Source organism: Channa argus, unplaced genomic scaffold (genome assembly GCF_033026475.1).
Source record: "Channa argus isolate prfri unplaced genomic scaffold, Channa argus male v1.0 Contig101, whole genome shotgun sequence".
NCBI classification, from domain to species: Eukaryota; Metazoa; Chordata; class Actinopteri; order Anabantiformes; family Channidae; genus Channa; species Channa argus.
The window spans coordinates 66,612-79,919 of NW_027125320.1; the positions used below are offsets into that span (position 1 = coordinate 66,612).

At 43.6% G+C, this 13,308-nt stretch overlaps 7 non-coding genes across 7 annotated transcripts; all 7 read right to left on the minus strand.

The window, feature by feature from the left end:
- Nucleotides 1-5,811: 5,811 nt before the first annotated feature.
- Nucleotides 5,812-5,894, minus strand: trnal-aag (transfer RNA leucine (anticodon AAG)). The gene has a single exon. It is a non-coding gene; the product is annotated as a tRNA-Leu (tRNA).
- Nucleotides 5,895-6,492: 598 nt separating this feature from the next.
- On the minus strand, nt 6,493-6,564 carry trnaq-cug (transfer RNA glutamine (anticodon CUG)). The gene has a single exon. It is a non-coding gene; the product is annotated as a tRNA-Gln (tRNA).
- Nucleotides 6,565-6,779: 215 nt separating this feature from the next.
- On the minus strand, nt 6,780-6,862 carry trnal-cag (transfer RNA leucine (anticodon CAG)). Its single transcript has one exon. It is a non-coding gene; the product is annotated as a tRNA-Leu (tRNA).
- Nucleotides 6,863-7,978: 1,116 nt separating this feature from the next.
- On the minus strand, nt 7,979-8,050 carry trnaq-uug (transfer RNA glutamine (anticodon UUG)). Its single transcript has one exon. It is a non-coding gene; the product is annotated as a tRNA-Gln (tRNA).
- Nucleotides 8,051-10,003: 1,953 nt separating this feature from the next.
- On the minus strand, nt 10,004-10,086 carry trnal-cag (transfer RNA leucine (anticodon CAG)). The gene has a single exon. It is a non-coding gene; the product is annotated as a tRNA-Leu (tRNA).
- A 1,116-nt stretch (nt 10,087-11,202) lies between these two features.
- trnaq-uug (transfer RNA glutamine (anticodon UUG)) lies at nt 11,203-11,274 on the minus strand. Its single transcript has one exon. It is a non-coding gene; the product is annotated as a tRNA-Gln (tRNA).
- A 1,428-nt stretch (nt 11,275-12,702) lies between these two features.
- Nucleotides 12,703-12,774, minus strand: trnaq-cug (transfer RNA glutamine (anticodon CUG)). The gene has a single exon. It is a non-coding gene; the product is annotated as a tRNA-Gln (tRNA).
- Nucleotides 12,775-13,308: the final 534 nt, after the last annotated feature.

Genomic DNA, 13,308 nt, shown 5'->3' on the forward strand with positions numbered 1-13,308 from the left:
CGAGCTGGTTTTATTCGTCCTACACTATAACAGGTCCCACCGTAATTTGAACTCAGATCGCTGGATTCACAGTCCAGAGTGCTTACCTATACACCAGGGAATCTCCAGATGCTGCCAAATGAAGAATATGCGCACTGGAAATGTGAACAGTGTTACACAGACAACAGTTGTAACAGTCTGTGGTTTTACTGAGCAGTCCTGAACACTCTGATGCTTGACTGGGGTTTCAAGGCTTATTGCATTTCACAGGGAGATATTTCAACTACTAGCCCTTATGACTCTGTTTGGGGTGAAACACAAAAATAGGGAAGCACTTGAAAACGAGTGGGAAGGGTTATAAATTAGGAATTTGGGATTGTGTCTGGGATCGCACTTCATGCCCAAAATGTGTTTTTAGCATTATCTGAATGAGATCCGCAAGGATATTTACTTAAGAGTGTGTCTATCGTAAACCATTGTGCAACCTTTGCCTCATCTCTCTCCCTGTATTAGTTCTTTAAACACTTGCCATGAGTGTTGATTGCACAAAGTACTCTATGTCTCTGGAACAAGATGAGCTCGTTGACAATGCCACTGTGTGTCTCCCAGTTGGTGGAGTAACTGAGTCACTCATTGGGGCAAAAAAACCTACAACTAGCCAGCGGTAGGTTCCACCGAGATTTGAACTCGGATCACTGGATTCAAAGTCAAAGTCAACCACTCTTTCCACTCTTGCGGCATTCGCTCTAATAAATCATCACAAAATCGCACAACTCTAGCCTTTTTTATATTAAACCCTTTCATCCTAATTTTACTAAATACCGCAAGAGGGCTAGGAGCCCCTGTCTGGTCTAAAACATCTTTAATCTGATGTAGCGCCTCAGTCAAGATGCCCCGACCAGCCTTACATCCCTCTCGGCCGCTGAGGCAGGGGTTCCCAAAGATGGGCTGGTTTAACACACTTTGTTTTGATGTAATTACCCACTCCAACTGGGGCAGGATTTCCACCCATGCCTCAGCCGCCTCCTGGAAGAGTGGACATGTTCCCACAATAGGCCGGCCGAATGTGACGCTACATAGATTGTAAAAGCAGTACATCACTCGGCAGGTGACAAACCTGCATGGTGTAGACAAGTCTCGGCACAATTACTGCATTTATTACAGTGATTTTCCCTTTTAAACCTAATCCCCTCACTCTCCACAGTCCGAGCCTTGATCTACACCACGCAACCTGCTCTTCCGAAGATCTACGACTGCTTTCTTCTGGTTGTGAGCCCAAATATACAACAAGTACTTTAACCTCAGGCCCGCCCCTTTTAAAATGCTGGCCTTTGTCCCCAAGAACAGTACCAGGCCCCAGGATCAAACTCGATTTGTCCTTATTTACCCGTGCCCCCGCAGCTTGCTCATATGCATCTAGATGTTGCAAAACCCTTCGCAAACTGTCCCCATCCCTGACCATGATATTAATATCATCCGCATATTGTGCTATTTTGAAATCAGTTCCTCTGGGCGACATGATCCCAATTATTTGAGAGTCAGATATAATTGACTGTGCTAGAGGTTCTGCCACTATTGCATAGAGCATAGCTGATAGGGGGCACCCCTGTCTCACTGATCTTTCTAAGGGGACGGGATCTGTCACGAAGCCATTGCACTTCACGACACTAGTAGCTCGGCTGTACAGTAACTTCATCCACCCTCGAAAAGTTGGGCCGAACCCAAAAACCCCCAGACACTCGAAGAGAAAATCGTGACTCACTCTGTCAAATGCCTTCTCTTAGATCTACATTAAGGTATATACCTCCTGTAGCCATTAAATTCTCCAATGAGAATTTTGTTGACAAAATGCAGTCAGCGATATCCCTCCCCGGAATGCTGTAAGTCTGGGTAGGCCCAACTATCGAGCCAATCACTCCCTTAAGCCTGAACCCTAGCACCTTAGCGAGGATCTTATAGTCAGTATTGAGCAGACTAATTGGCCTATAATTTGCCAGGTCATCTCTGGCGCCTTTGTTTTTATAAACTAGAGTGATCACACCCCTTAAAAAAGACTCCGCGCACCTGTTCTCCTCCTGCATGGCAGAGTATAGCCTGCAGAGGACGGGGGCCAGTATGTTGCTGAAATGTTGGTAAAACTCAGCTGAGAGACCATCCACACCCGGGCTTTTAGATGTATTAAGGTTTCCAATCGCTGCTCTCACTTCTTCAATCTGAATGTCACCATCACACAGAGCCGCATCCTCGTGACTGAGGGAGCAGCCAATTTTTCCTAATACTGTGTCCATTTGTGCTTTTTTAATATGTTGTTTGCTAAACAAATTAGCGTAGTAGTCTTGTATTGCTTGTAAAATATCCACTATATCAGTATGTGTGTTTCCATCAAGGTCTTTTATTTCTGGTATGTATGTTTTTGCCTGTTTCCTTTTTTCCAAACCTAGAAAAAAAGCAGTACAGCGCTCCCCTTTCAACATGTGTTGTGCTTTACTGCGGATCATTGCGCCTCTGCATTTTCTCTCATCTAACCGTCTCAGCTGCTCCCTCAATCCAAGATAGACATCCAAGGGACGGTCACACTCAGCCTCAATAAGCTCAAGCTCCTCTTTTAGATGATGTCTCAGCTTAGCCTCCTCTGTCTTTTCCCTCAGCCTCTTCTCTCTGCTCAGAGCGATACAACGCTTTTTAATTTTAAATTTGGTGCGCTCCCACCACTCAATGATATCCACGACATAATCACTCTCATCACATAGAGCAGAGAGAAAAGACTTCATTTTATCTTTAAAAACTTGATCTTCAAGGAGGGATGTGTTAAAACACCACAGGCCCCCATTCCTTTGCATACCACCCTCCCCTAGAGTCACCTTTAAACAGGCATGATCACTCCAGGAACAAAAACAATATTTACACTCATTTAATTCTTGCACCAAACTCGACGCCAACAAACACAGGTCAATCCTGGATTGCTTTAGCCTGCCCAATACCACTTGCCTGCGCGAATACGCCCGGGTGCCGGGGTTCAGCACTCTCCACGCATCTATCAAATCACACTCATCCATCCATACAAAAACAGCCGATCTACTAATGTCTTGTTTAAATTTATTATTAACTCCTACGTCCGCCTTAGTCAGAGCAACATTCCAATCTCCTATCACTACCGAGCGATCATCTGTCCACCTTTTGCAGCGCTCAAAGAAACCTCTCCTTTCAGGTTCACTGTTCGGACCGTACAAATTCAGAATTCTATATTTTTTATTATAATGTATTATATCAATAACAATTAGTCTACCCTGTCCATCCTTAAAAATCTCCACAATACTCTCACACACACCCGGCTTTACAAAAATTGCCACTCCAGCAGTTTTGTCAGAGGAGAGGGAGTAAAAGAGCTCCCCTCTCCAAAAAGATTTTATAGTGTCTATTTTGTCCATGGACCACCTACATTCCTGGACACACAAGATGTCGCATGCCATTTCTCCACAGAGTTGCTCTATTTTCCCAATATTTGTTAACCCGTTTAAATTTTGCGATTGAAGCAGCATTATCAAGTAAACACCGATTAAAAAGGTCATTTCCTAAGCTGTTTTTTCCCTTTGCCTCTATTCCCTCCCTCACTCCTCCCTGATTTCTCTTGCTGTGGACGTTTTCTAACCTGCTTTATCTGCTGAACATCCATCTCCGAATCTGACTCTATACTGTCAGCCTGGGGAGCCAGCAGGGCAGCATCCGAGTCTTCCTCTCTAGGGGCGGGTGGTATTCCATTATGAGAGGGGACCTTCTGTGAAGCGAGCCAAGATGGGCTCAGCCAACCCCCTTCAGGGTGACCCGCCCTATCCCCGCTCCACTCTGCCAGCACTTGATCCATACTAGATCCCAACACATCCTCTCTTTCACTCCCATGTTCCTCCCGCACAGGCAGGTCACCGCCCTGCGTCTCCAACACCACCTCATCCTCCTGTTCACTCTCGCTGCCCATATTCAGCTCTGGCTCCTCTACAGGTCTAACCTCACTCCTGTCATCCTCGGAGATGGATTCCCTGCTACCCTCCCCATTCCCTTCATCTATATTTTTACGTTGACATTCCTCTGTGGAGCTATGACATTCCATACATCTGCGCATCCTGGCATCACACTCACGTGCATAATGTCCCTGTTTATTACATTTAAAACAGGTGAAATCCGGACAGTCCCTCACGATGTGTCCCGGCTGTAAGCACATCCGACAAACTTTCACTTGATTATTGTGAATTACTCTAAAATACTCCGGACCATTAGCTGTCATGAATTTCGCTGAGTAGGGCAGTGACTGCACAGTTTCATTAAACTTTACCTTCATATATCTTGTACCGTCCGCCACATCAGTCCCGGGCCACATCCTCCTTTTAATAGGCGAGATCGCTCTCACTCCCCACACGTCCAGTTTTTCCATAATTTCCTCGTCCGTTATATACGCCGGCAAATTCAAAAAAGACACCACCAGTTCATCAATTGCTAATGTCTTTACCATTACCACCGCTTTACCAACTTTAAATCCATCCAGTAGCCTTTTCTTTCCAGCTTCACTTTTTACCGTCACCTCATATTTATTCGATCCGGTCTCACGCAGCGCAACTATGCCTCCACACACATCACGTATTGCTCGTAACAGTTCCATCGTTTTCACCTTCTCTTCACCAACCACCTCTGCCAATACAGTCAAATCTTTTTCGTACCTTTTTTCTCTCATTGTCTCCCGTCTTCCGCTCATCTCCGTCTGCATCCTCGCCCGATCCTCCTGATGTTTTCCATCCACACAAATGCCATCAATCTCCAACCTATTCTGCCGCTGCTCTCCGACCAAATCCACTCCTTTCCCCGTCCTCTTTGCTGAAGTAATCCTCTGCATTGACAAGCCCGGAACTTGCCCGCCATTTCTCTTCTCTCCCTGCTCCACGGCCTGGCGTTTGCTTCCTCCCGCTCCGTTCTCTATTTCGGCTGGCATTGCCGTTTCTCCCCGACATCTCATGGTAGGAGCCACAATTTTCTCACCGCCATTCTCCATTTTACGTAGCTTGGCGAATCGAGTAACACTCGGCAAAAAAACAAAACCAAAATAAAATAAAAAAGAAAAAGGCAAAATGAAAGCGCCCCCGAACGGAGCAAATCCGCCGGGGGGATTAGTAACATAAACGAAATCGAAATCTCTATACTATTTAGTTAAATTACGACAAAAAACACAAGCAAACTGAAAAAGCCCGCCAAAACAGGCTCATGCGCGGGTCGTCACTGCTCGCTCTAGAGAGAAACCACACCTCTGTCTGCAACCAGGTTTGGGAACCAAAAACAGCAAACAGGTGCTGATGCCAGAAAGAGCCTCTTTTTTTTTTTTTTGGGTACATCTAAGCACTGTGTCACTCTTATCTCTGTGTGTGATGTTCATTGCATCTATCCAGATGAACTGTAACTTGTATAACATCAAAGTCTATGAATTCATCCAGGTAAGCAGCATTGGAGAATAGGTGGTTCCCCACCTATGACTAATGTGGGAGAATGTGTTTTCCAAGTGTCAGCTGTTGTAAACCTGAGAACAGCAAGCCAGCTTAAAGGTCCAGCTGGTTTTATTCATTCTACACTATAACAGGTCCCACCGTGATTTGAACTCAGATTGCTGGATTCATAGTCCAGAGTGCTTACCTATACACCAGGGAATCTCCAGATAACTTTCTGTCTGATTGAACACACCTTATCCAGGTAAGCAGTCTTGGAGAATAGGTGGTTCCCCACCTCTGACGAATGTGGAAGAATGGATCCAATGTGTTTTCCAAGTGTCAGCTGTTGTCCTTAAAAAACAACATTTGTCAGAAGTGGGATTCGAACCCACGCCTCCAGGAGAGACTGCGACCTTAACGCAGCGCCTTAGATTGCTCGGCCATCCTGACAACAAGGAAGTTTTGGGTACATCTAAGCACTGTGTCACTCTTATCTCTGTGTGTGATGTTCATTGCATCTATCCAGATGAACTGTAACTTGTATAACATCAAAGTCTATGAATTCATCCAGGTAAGCAGCATTGGAGAATAGGTGGTTCCCCACCTTTGACTAATGTGGGAGAATGTGTTTTCCAAGTGTCAGCTGTTGTCCATAAAAACCAACATTTGTCAGAAGTGGGATTCAAACCCACGCCTCCAGGAGAGACTGCGACCTGAACGCAGCGCCTTAGACCGCGCGGCCATTCTGACAACAGAAGATGAGGAATTGGGGATTGTGTGTGAGATCGCACTTCATGCCCAAAATGTGTTTTTAGCATTATGTGACAGAGATCAGCAAGGATTATTATTTTAAACCATCATGTAGGCTTGGCGTCATTTCTGTGCCGGTATCAGTTTTTTTTTTTGGAATTGTCATGAGTGTTTAGTGCACATAGTATTCTGTTTCTGGAACAAGATGAGCTCCATGACAATGCCACTGTGAGTCTCCCAGTTGGTGGAGTAACCGAGTCATTCATTGGATCGATGAAAGCTACAACCTGCCAACAGTAGGTCCCACCGAGATTTGAACTCGGATCGCTGGATTCAGAGTCCAGAGTGCTCACCATTACACCATGGAACCTTTCCAAAGATTGGGTACATCTAAGCACTGTGTCACTCTTATCTCTGTGTGTGATGTTCATTGCATCTATCCAGATGAACTGTAACTTGTATAACATCAAAGTCTATGAATTCATCCAGGTAAGCAGCATTGGAGAATAGGTGGTTCCCCACCTTTGACTAATGTGGGAGAATGTGTTTTCCAAGTGTCAGCTGTTGTCCCTAAAATCCAACATTTGTCAGAAGTGGGATTCGAACCCACGCCTCCAGGAGAGACTGCGACCTGAACGCAGCGCCTTAGACCGCTCGGCCATCCTGACAACAGAAGGGGGGGTTGTTTGGTACTCCAAAGAAATACGAAAAGACAGCGTTTAGATTATGCGTAATTATTGTGAATCAAATGTGCAAACTCGTCATCAGCCTATCTCTTTATCAGTTCATTGCTACCCTTGCCATCAGTGATTGATGCGTGAAGTATGGGATGTCTCAGGCAAAAAAGAGCTTGTTGATTAAGCCACTACACATCTATCAGCTGGTATTGGTGTTCCTTTGCCCTTTGCTGGGAAGACATCAATTCATAGAGCTTTAACATATGCATTCATTTTTTCAGCAAACTCCAGAAAAAGAGTTCTTAGAGTAACCAGTATCCAATTATTGCATTACATTAATTGAACCACGTCATTTGGTAGAGTACTAGAGTCATTGAATGGAGCACAACAGAAAGAACTGTTGCCAAAGTTGCCTGCATTTATTGCACATTAAATCCTGAGACCAGCAACACAGCTCAAAGGACGAGCTGGTTTTATTCGTCCTACACTATAACAGGTCCCACCGTAATTTGAACTCAGATCGCTGGATTCACAGTCCAGAGTGCTTACCTATACACCAGGGAATCTCCAGATGCTGCCAAATGAAGAATATGCGCACTGGAAATGTGAACAGTGTTACACAGACAACAATTGTAACAGTCTGTGGTTTTACTGAGCAGTCCTGAACACTCTGATGCTTGACAGGGGTTTCAAGGCTTATTGCATTTCACAGGGAGATATTTCAACTACTAGCCCTTATGACTCTGTTTGGGGTGAAACACAAAAATAGGGAAGCACTTGAAAACGAGGGGTAGGGTTATAAATTAGGAATTTGGGATTGTGTCTGGGATCGCACTTCATGCCCAAAATGTGTTTTTAGCATTATCTGAATGAGATCCGCAAGGATATTTACTTAAGAGTGTGTCTATCGTAAACCATTGTGCAACCTTTGCCTCATCTCTCTCCCTGTATTAGTTCTTTAAACACTTGCCATGAGTGTTGATTGCACAAAGTACTCTATGTCTCTGGAACAAGATGAGCTCGTTGACAATGCCACTGTGTGTCTCCCAGTTGGTGGAGTAACTGAGTCACTCATTGGGGCAAAAAAACCTACAACTAGCCAGCGGTAGGTTCCACCGAGATTTGAACTCAGATCACTGGATTCAAAGTCCAGAGTGCTCACCATTACACCATGGAACCATTTCACATTGTTAGGCTACTTTTGTTGAGCAGTTCCTTCCAGACGATTTGATTCATTTCAGTATTGTGTGCATATTGACAACTTGGAGATTGGGTGATCATGTAGCAAACTATAAAATTGTCAATACAAGGAAGTTTGGGTACATCTAAGCACTGTGTCACTCTTATCTCTGTGTGTGATGTTCATTGCATCTATCCAGATGAACTGTAACTTGTATAACATCAAAGTCTATGAATTCATCCAGGTAAGCAACATTGGAGAATAGGTGGTTCCCCACCTTTGACTACTGTGGGAGAATGTGTTTTCCAAGTGTCAGCTGTTGTCCATAAAATCCAACATTTGTCAGAAGTGGGATTCAAACCCACACCTCCAGGAGAGACTGTGACCTGAACGCAGCGCCTTAGACCGCTCGGCCATCCTGACAACGGAAGGTGGGGTTGTTTGGTACTCCAAAGAAATCCGAAAAGACAGCGTTTATTTTATGGGTAATTATTGTGAATCAAATGTGCAAACTCGTCATCAGCCTATCTCTTTATCAGTTCATTCCTACCCTGGCCATCAGTGATTGATGCGTGAAGTATGGGATGTCTCAGGCAAAAAAGAGCTTGTTGATTAAGCCACTACACATCTGTCAGCTGGTATTGGTGTTCTTCTGCCCTTTGCTGGGAAGACATCAATTCATGGAGCTTTACCAGATGCATTCATTTTTTCAGCAAACTCCAGAAAAAGAGTTCTTAGAGTAACCAGTATCCAATTATTGCATTACATTAATTGAACCCCGTCATTTGATAGAGTACTAGAGTCATTGAATGGAGCACAACAGAAAGAACTGTTGCCAAAGTTGCCTGCATTTATTGCACATCAAATCCTGAGACCAGCAACACAGCTCAAAGGACGAGCTGGTTTTATTCGTTCTACACTATAACAGGTCCCAACGTGATTTGAACTCAGATCGCTGGATTCACAGTCCAGAGTGCTTACCTATACACCAGGGAATCTCCAGATGCTGCCAAATGAAGAATGTGTGCACTGGAAATGTGAACAGTGTTACACAGACAACAGTTTTAACAGTCTGTGGTTTTACTGAGCAGTCCCGAACACTCAGATGCTTGACAGGGGTTTTAAGGCTTATTGCATTTCACAGGGAGATATTTCAACTACTAGACCTTATGACTCTGTTTGGGGTGAAACACAAAAATAGGGAAGCACTTGAAAACAAGGGGTAGGGTTATAAATTAGGAATTTGGGATTGTGTCTGGGATCGCACTTCATGCCCAAAATGTGTTTTTAACATTATCTGAATGAGATCCGCAAGGATATTTACTTAAGAGTGTGTCTATCGTAAACCATTGTGCAACCTTTGCCTCATCTCTCTCCCTGTATTAGTTCTTTAAACACTTGCCATGCGTGTTGATTGCACAAAGTACTCTATGTCTCTGGAACAAGATGAGCTCGTTGACAATACCACTGTGTGTCTCCCAGTTGGTGGAGTAACTGAGTCACTCATTGGGGCAAAAAAACCTACAACTAGCCAGCGGTAGGTTCCACCGAGATTTGACCTCGGATCACTGGCTTCAAAGTCCAGAGTGCTCACCATTACACCATGGAACCATTTCACTTTGTTAGGCTACTTTTGTTGAACAGTTTCTTCCAGACGATTTGATTCATTTCATTATTGCGTGCATATTGACAACTTGGAGATTGGGTGATCATGTAGCAAACTATAAAATTGTCAATACAAGGAAGTTTGGGTACATCTAAGCACTGTGTCACTCTAATCTCTGTATGTGATGTTCATTGCATCTATCCAGATGAACTGTAACTTGTATAACATCAAAGTCTATGAATTCATCCAGGTAAGCAGCATTGGAGAATAGGTGGTTCCCCACCTTTGACTAATGTGGGAGAATGTGTTTTCCAAGTGTCAGCTGTTGTCCATAAAAACCAACATTTGTCAGAAGTGGGATTCAAACCCACGCCTCCAGGAGAGACTGCGACCTGAACGCAGCGCCTTAGACCGCTCGGCCATCCTGACAACAGAAGGTGGGGTTGTTTGGTACTCCAAAGAAATCCGAAAAGACAGCGTTTAGCTTATGCGTAATTATTGTGAATCAAATGTGCAAACTCGTCATCAGCCTATATCTTTATCAGTTCATTGCTACCCTGGCCATCAGTGATTGATGCGTGAAGTATGGGATGTCTCAGGCAAAAAAGAGCTTGTTGATTAAGCCACTACACATCTATCAGCTGGTATTGGTGTTCTTCTGCCCTTTGCTGGGAAGACATCAATTCATGGAGCTTTAACATATGCATTAATTTTTTCAGCAAACTCCAGAAAAAGAGTTCTTAGAGTAACCAGTATCCAATTATTGCATTACATTAATTGAACCACGTCATTTGGTAGAGTACTAGAGTCATTGAATGGAGCACAACAGAAAGAACTGTTGCCAAAGTTGCCTGCATTTATTGCACATTAAATCCTGAGACCAGCAACACAGCTCAAAGGACGAGCTGGTTTTATTCGTCCTACACTATAACAGGTCCCACCGTAATTTGAACTCAGATCGCTGGATTCACAGTCCAGAGTGCTTACCTATACACCAGGGAATCTCCAGATGCTGCCAAATGAAGAATATGCGCACTGGAAATGTGAACAGTGTTACACAGACAACAGTTGTAACAGTCTGTGGTTTTACTGAGCAGTCCTGAACACTCTGATGCTTGACAGGGGTTTTAAGGCTTATTGCATTTCACAGGGAGATATTTCAACTACTAGCCCTTATGACTCTGTTTGGGGTGAAACACAAAAATAGGGAAGCACTTGAAAACGAGGGGTAGGGTTATAAATTAGGAATTTGGGATTGTGTCTGGGATCGCACTTCATGCCCAAAATGTGTTTTTTGCATTATCTGAATGAGATCCGCAAGGATATTTACTTAAGAGTGTGTCTATCGTAAACCATTGTGCAACTTTTGCCTCATCTCTCTCCCTGTATTAGTTCTTTAAACACTTGCCATGAGTGTTGATTGCACAAAGTACTCTATGTCTCTGGAACAAGATGAGCTCGTTGACAATGCCACTGTGTGTCTCCCAGTTGGTGGAGTAACTGAGTCACTCATTGGGGCAAAAAAACCTACAACTAGCCAGCAGTAGGTTCCACCGAGATTTGAACTCCGATCACTGGATTCAAAGTCCAGAGTGCTCACCATTACACCATGGAACCATTTCACATTGTTAGGCTACTTTTGTTGAACAGTTTCTTCCAGATGATTTGATTCATTTCATTATTGTGTGCATATTGACAACTTGGAGATTGGGTGATCATGTAGCAAACTATAAAGTTGTCAATACAAGGAAGTTCGGGTACATCTAAGCACTGTGTCACTCTTACCTCTGTGTGTGATGTTCATTGCATCTATCCAGATGAACTGTAACTTGTATAACATCAAAGTCTATGAATTCATCCAGGTAAGCAGCATTGGAGAATAGGTGGTTCCCCACCTTTGACTAATGTGGGAGAATGTGTTTTCCAAGTGTCAGCTGTTGTCCCTAAAATCCAACATTTGTCAGAAGTGGGGTTCGAACCCTCGCCTCCAGGAGAGACTGCGATCTGAACGCAGCGCCTTAGACCGCTCGGCCATCCTGACAACAGAACAGGCTTGGTTTGGTACTCCAAAAAAAAATGCGCAAAGACAGCATTTAGATTAGGCGTAATTATTGTAAATCAAATGTGCAAACTCGTCATCAGCCTATCTCTTTATCGGTTTATTGCTACCCTGGCCATCAGTGATGGATGCGTGAAGTATGGTATGTCTCAGGCAAAAAAGAGCTTGTTGATTAAGCCACTACACACCTGTCAGCTGGTATTGGTGTTCTTCTGCCCTTTACTGGCAAGACATCAATTCATAGAGCTTTAACATATACATTCAGTTTTTCAGCAAACTCCAGAAAAGGTAACCAGTATCCAAATATTGCATTATATTAATTGAACCACGTCATTTGGTAGAGTACTAGAGTCAATGAATGGAGCATAAGAGAAAGAACTGTTGCCAAAGTTGCCTGCATTTATTGCACATTAAAACCTGAGAACAGCAAGCCAGCTTAAAGGTCCAGCTGGTTTTATTCATTCTACACTATAACAGGTCCCATCGTGATTTGAACTCAGATTGCTGGATTCATAGTCCAGAGTGCTTACCTATACACCAAGGAATCTCCAGATGCTGCCAAATGAAGCAAGTGTGCACTGGAAAAGTGAACAGTGTTACACAGACACTATTTTTAATATATTTCAAATACTAACCCTTATGACAAAAATAAGGAAGCACTTGACAACTAGGGTAGGGTTATAAAAGAGGAATTGGGGATTTTGTCTGGGATCGCACTTCATGCCCAAAATGTGTTTTTAGCATTATGTGACAGAAATCAGCAAGGATATTTAGCTAAGAGTGTGTTTATTTTAAACCATTGTGCAGGCTTGGCCTCATTTCTGTGCCGGTATCAGTTTTTTTAGACTTGTCATGAGTGTTTAGTGCACATAGTATTCTGTTTCTGGAACAAGATGAGCTCCATGACAATGCCACTGTGAGTCTCCCAGTTGGTGGAGTAACTGAGTCACTCATTGCATTGAGAAAAGCTACAACCTGCCAACAGTAGGTCCCACCAAGATTTGAACTCGGATCGCTGGATTCAGAGTCCAGAGTGCTCACCTTTACACCATGGAACCTTTCCACATTGCTAGCTTAATGTTGTTGAACAGGTTCTTCCACACAATTTGATTCATTTCATTATTGTCTCCAACTTGAAAACTTGGAGATTTGGCTGATCATGTAGCAAACTAAAAAAATGTCAATACAAGGCGGTTTGGGTACATCTAAGCACTGTGTCACTTTTATCTCAGTGTGTGATATTCATTGCATCTATCCAGATGCACTGTAACTTGTATAACATCAAAATCTATGGATTTGGCCAATAGAGTCAGTCTCAAATGGACTCTCATTAGTGATTATAGGGCATAGATGAAAGACTACCTTTGATACGTAACTAGAGGGGTGCCAAAGCCATGCTCCTTGAGCTCCACAGCCCTGCTTGCTTGTCAGCTATCCGTGCTTTACCCACTGCTCCTGCACTTTCTGTCTGATTGAACACACCTTATCCAGGTAAGCAGTCTTGGAGAATAGGTGGTTCCCCACCTCTGACGAATGTGGAAGAATGGATCCAATGTGTTTTCCAAGTGTCAGCTGTTGTCCTTAAAAAACAA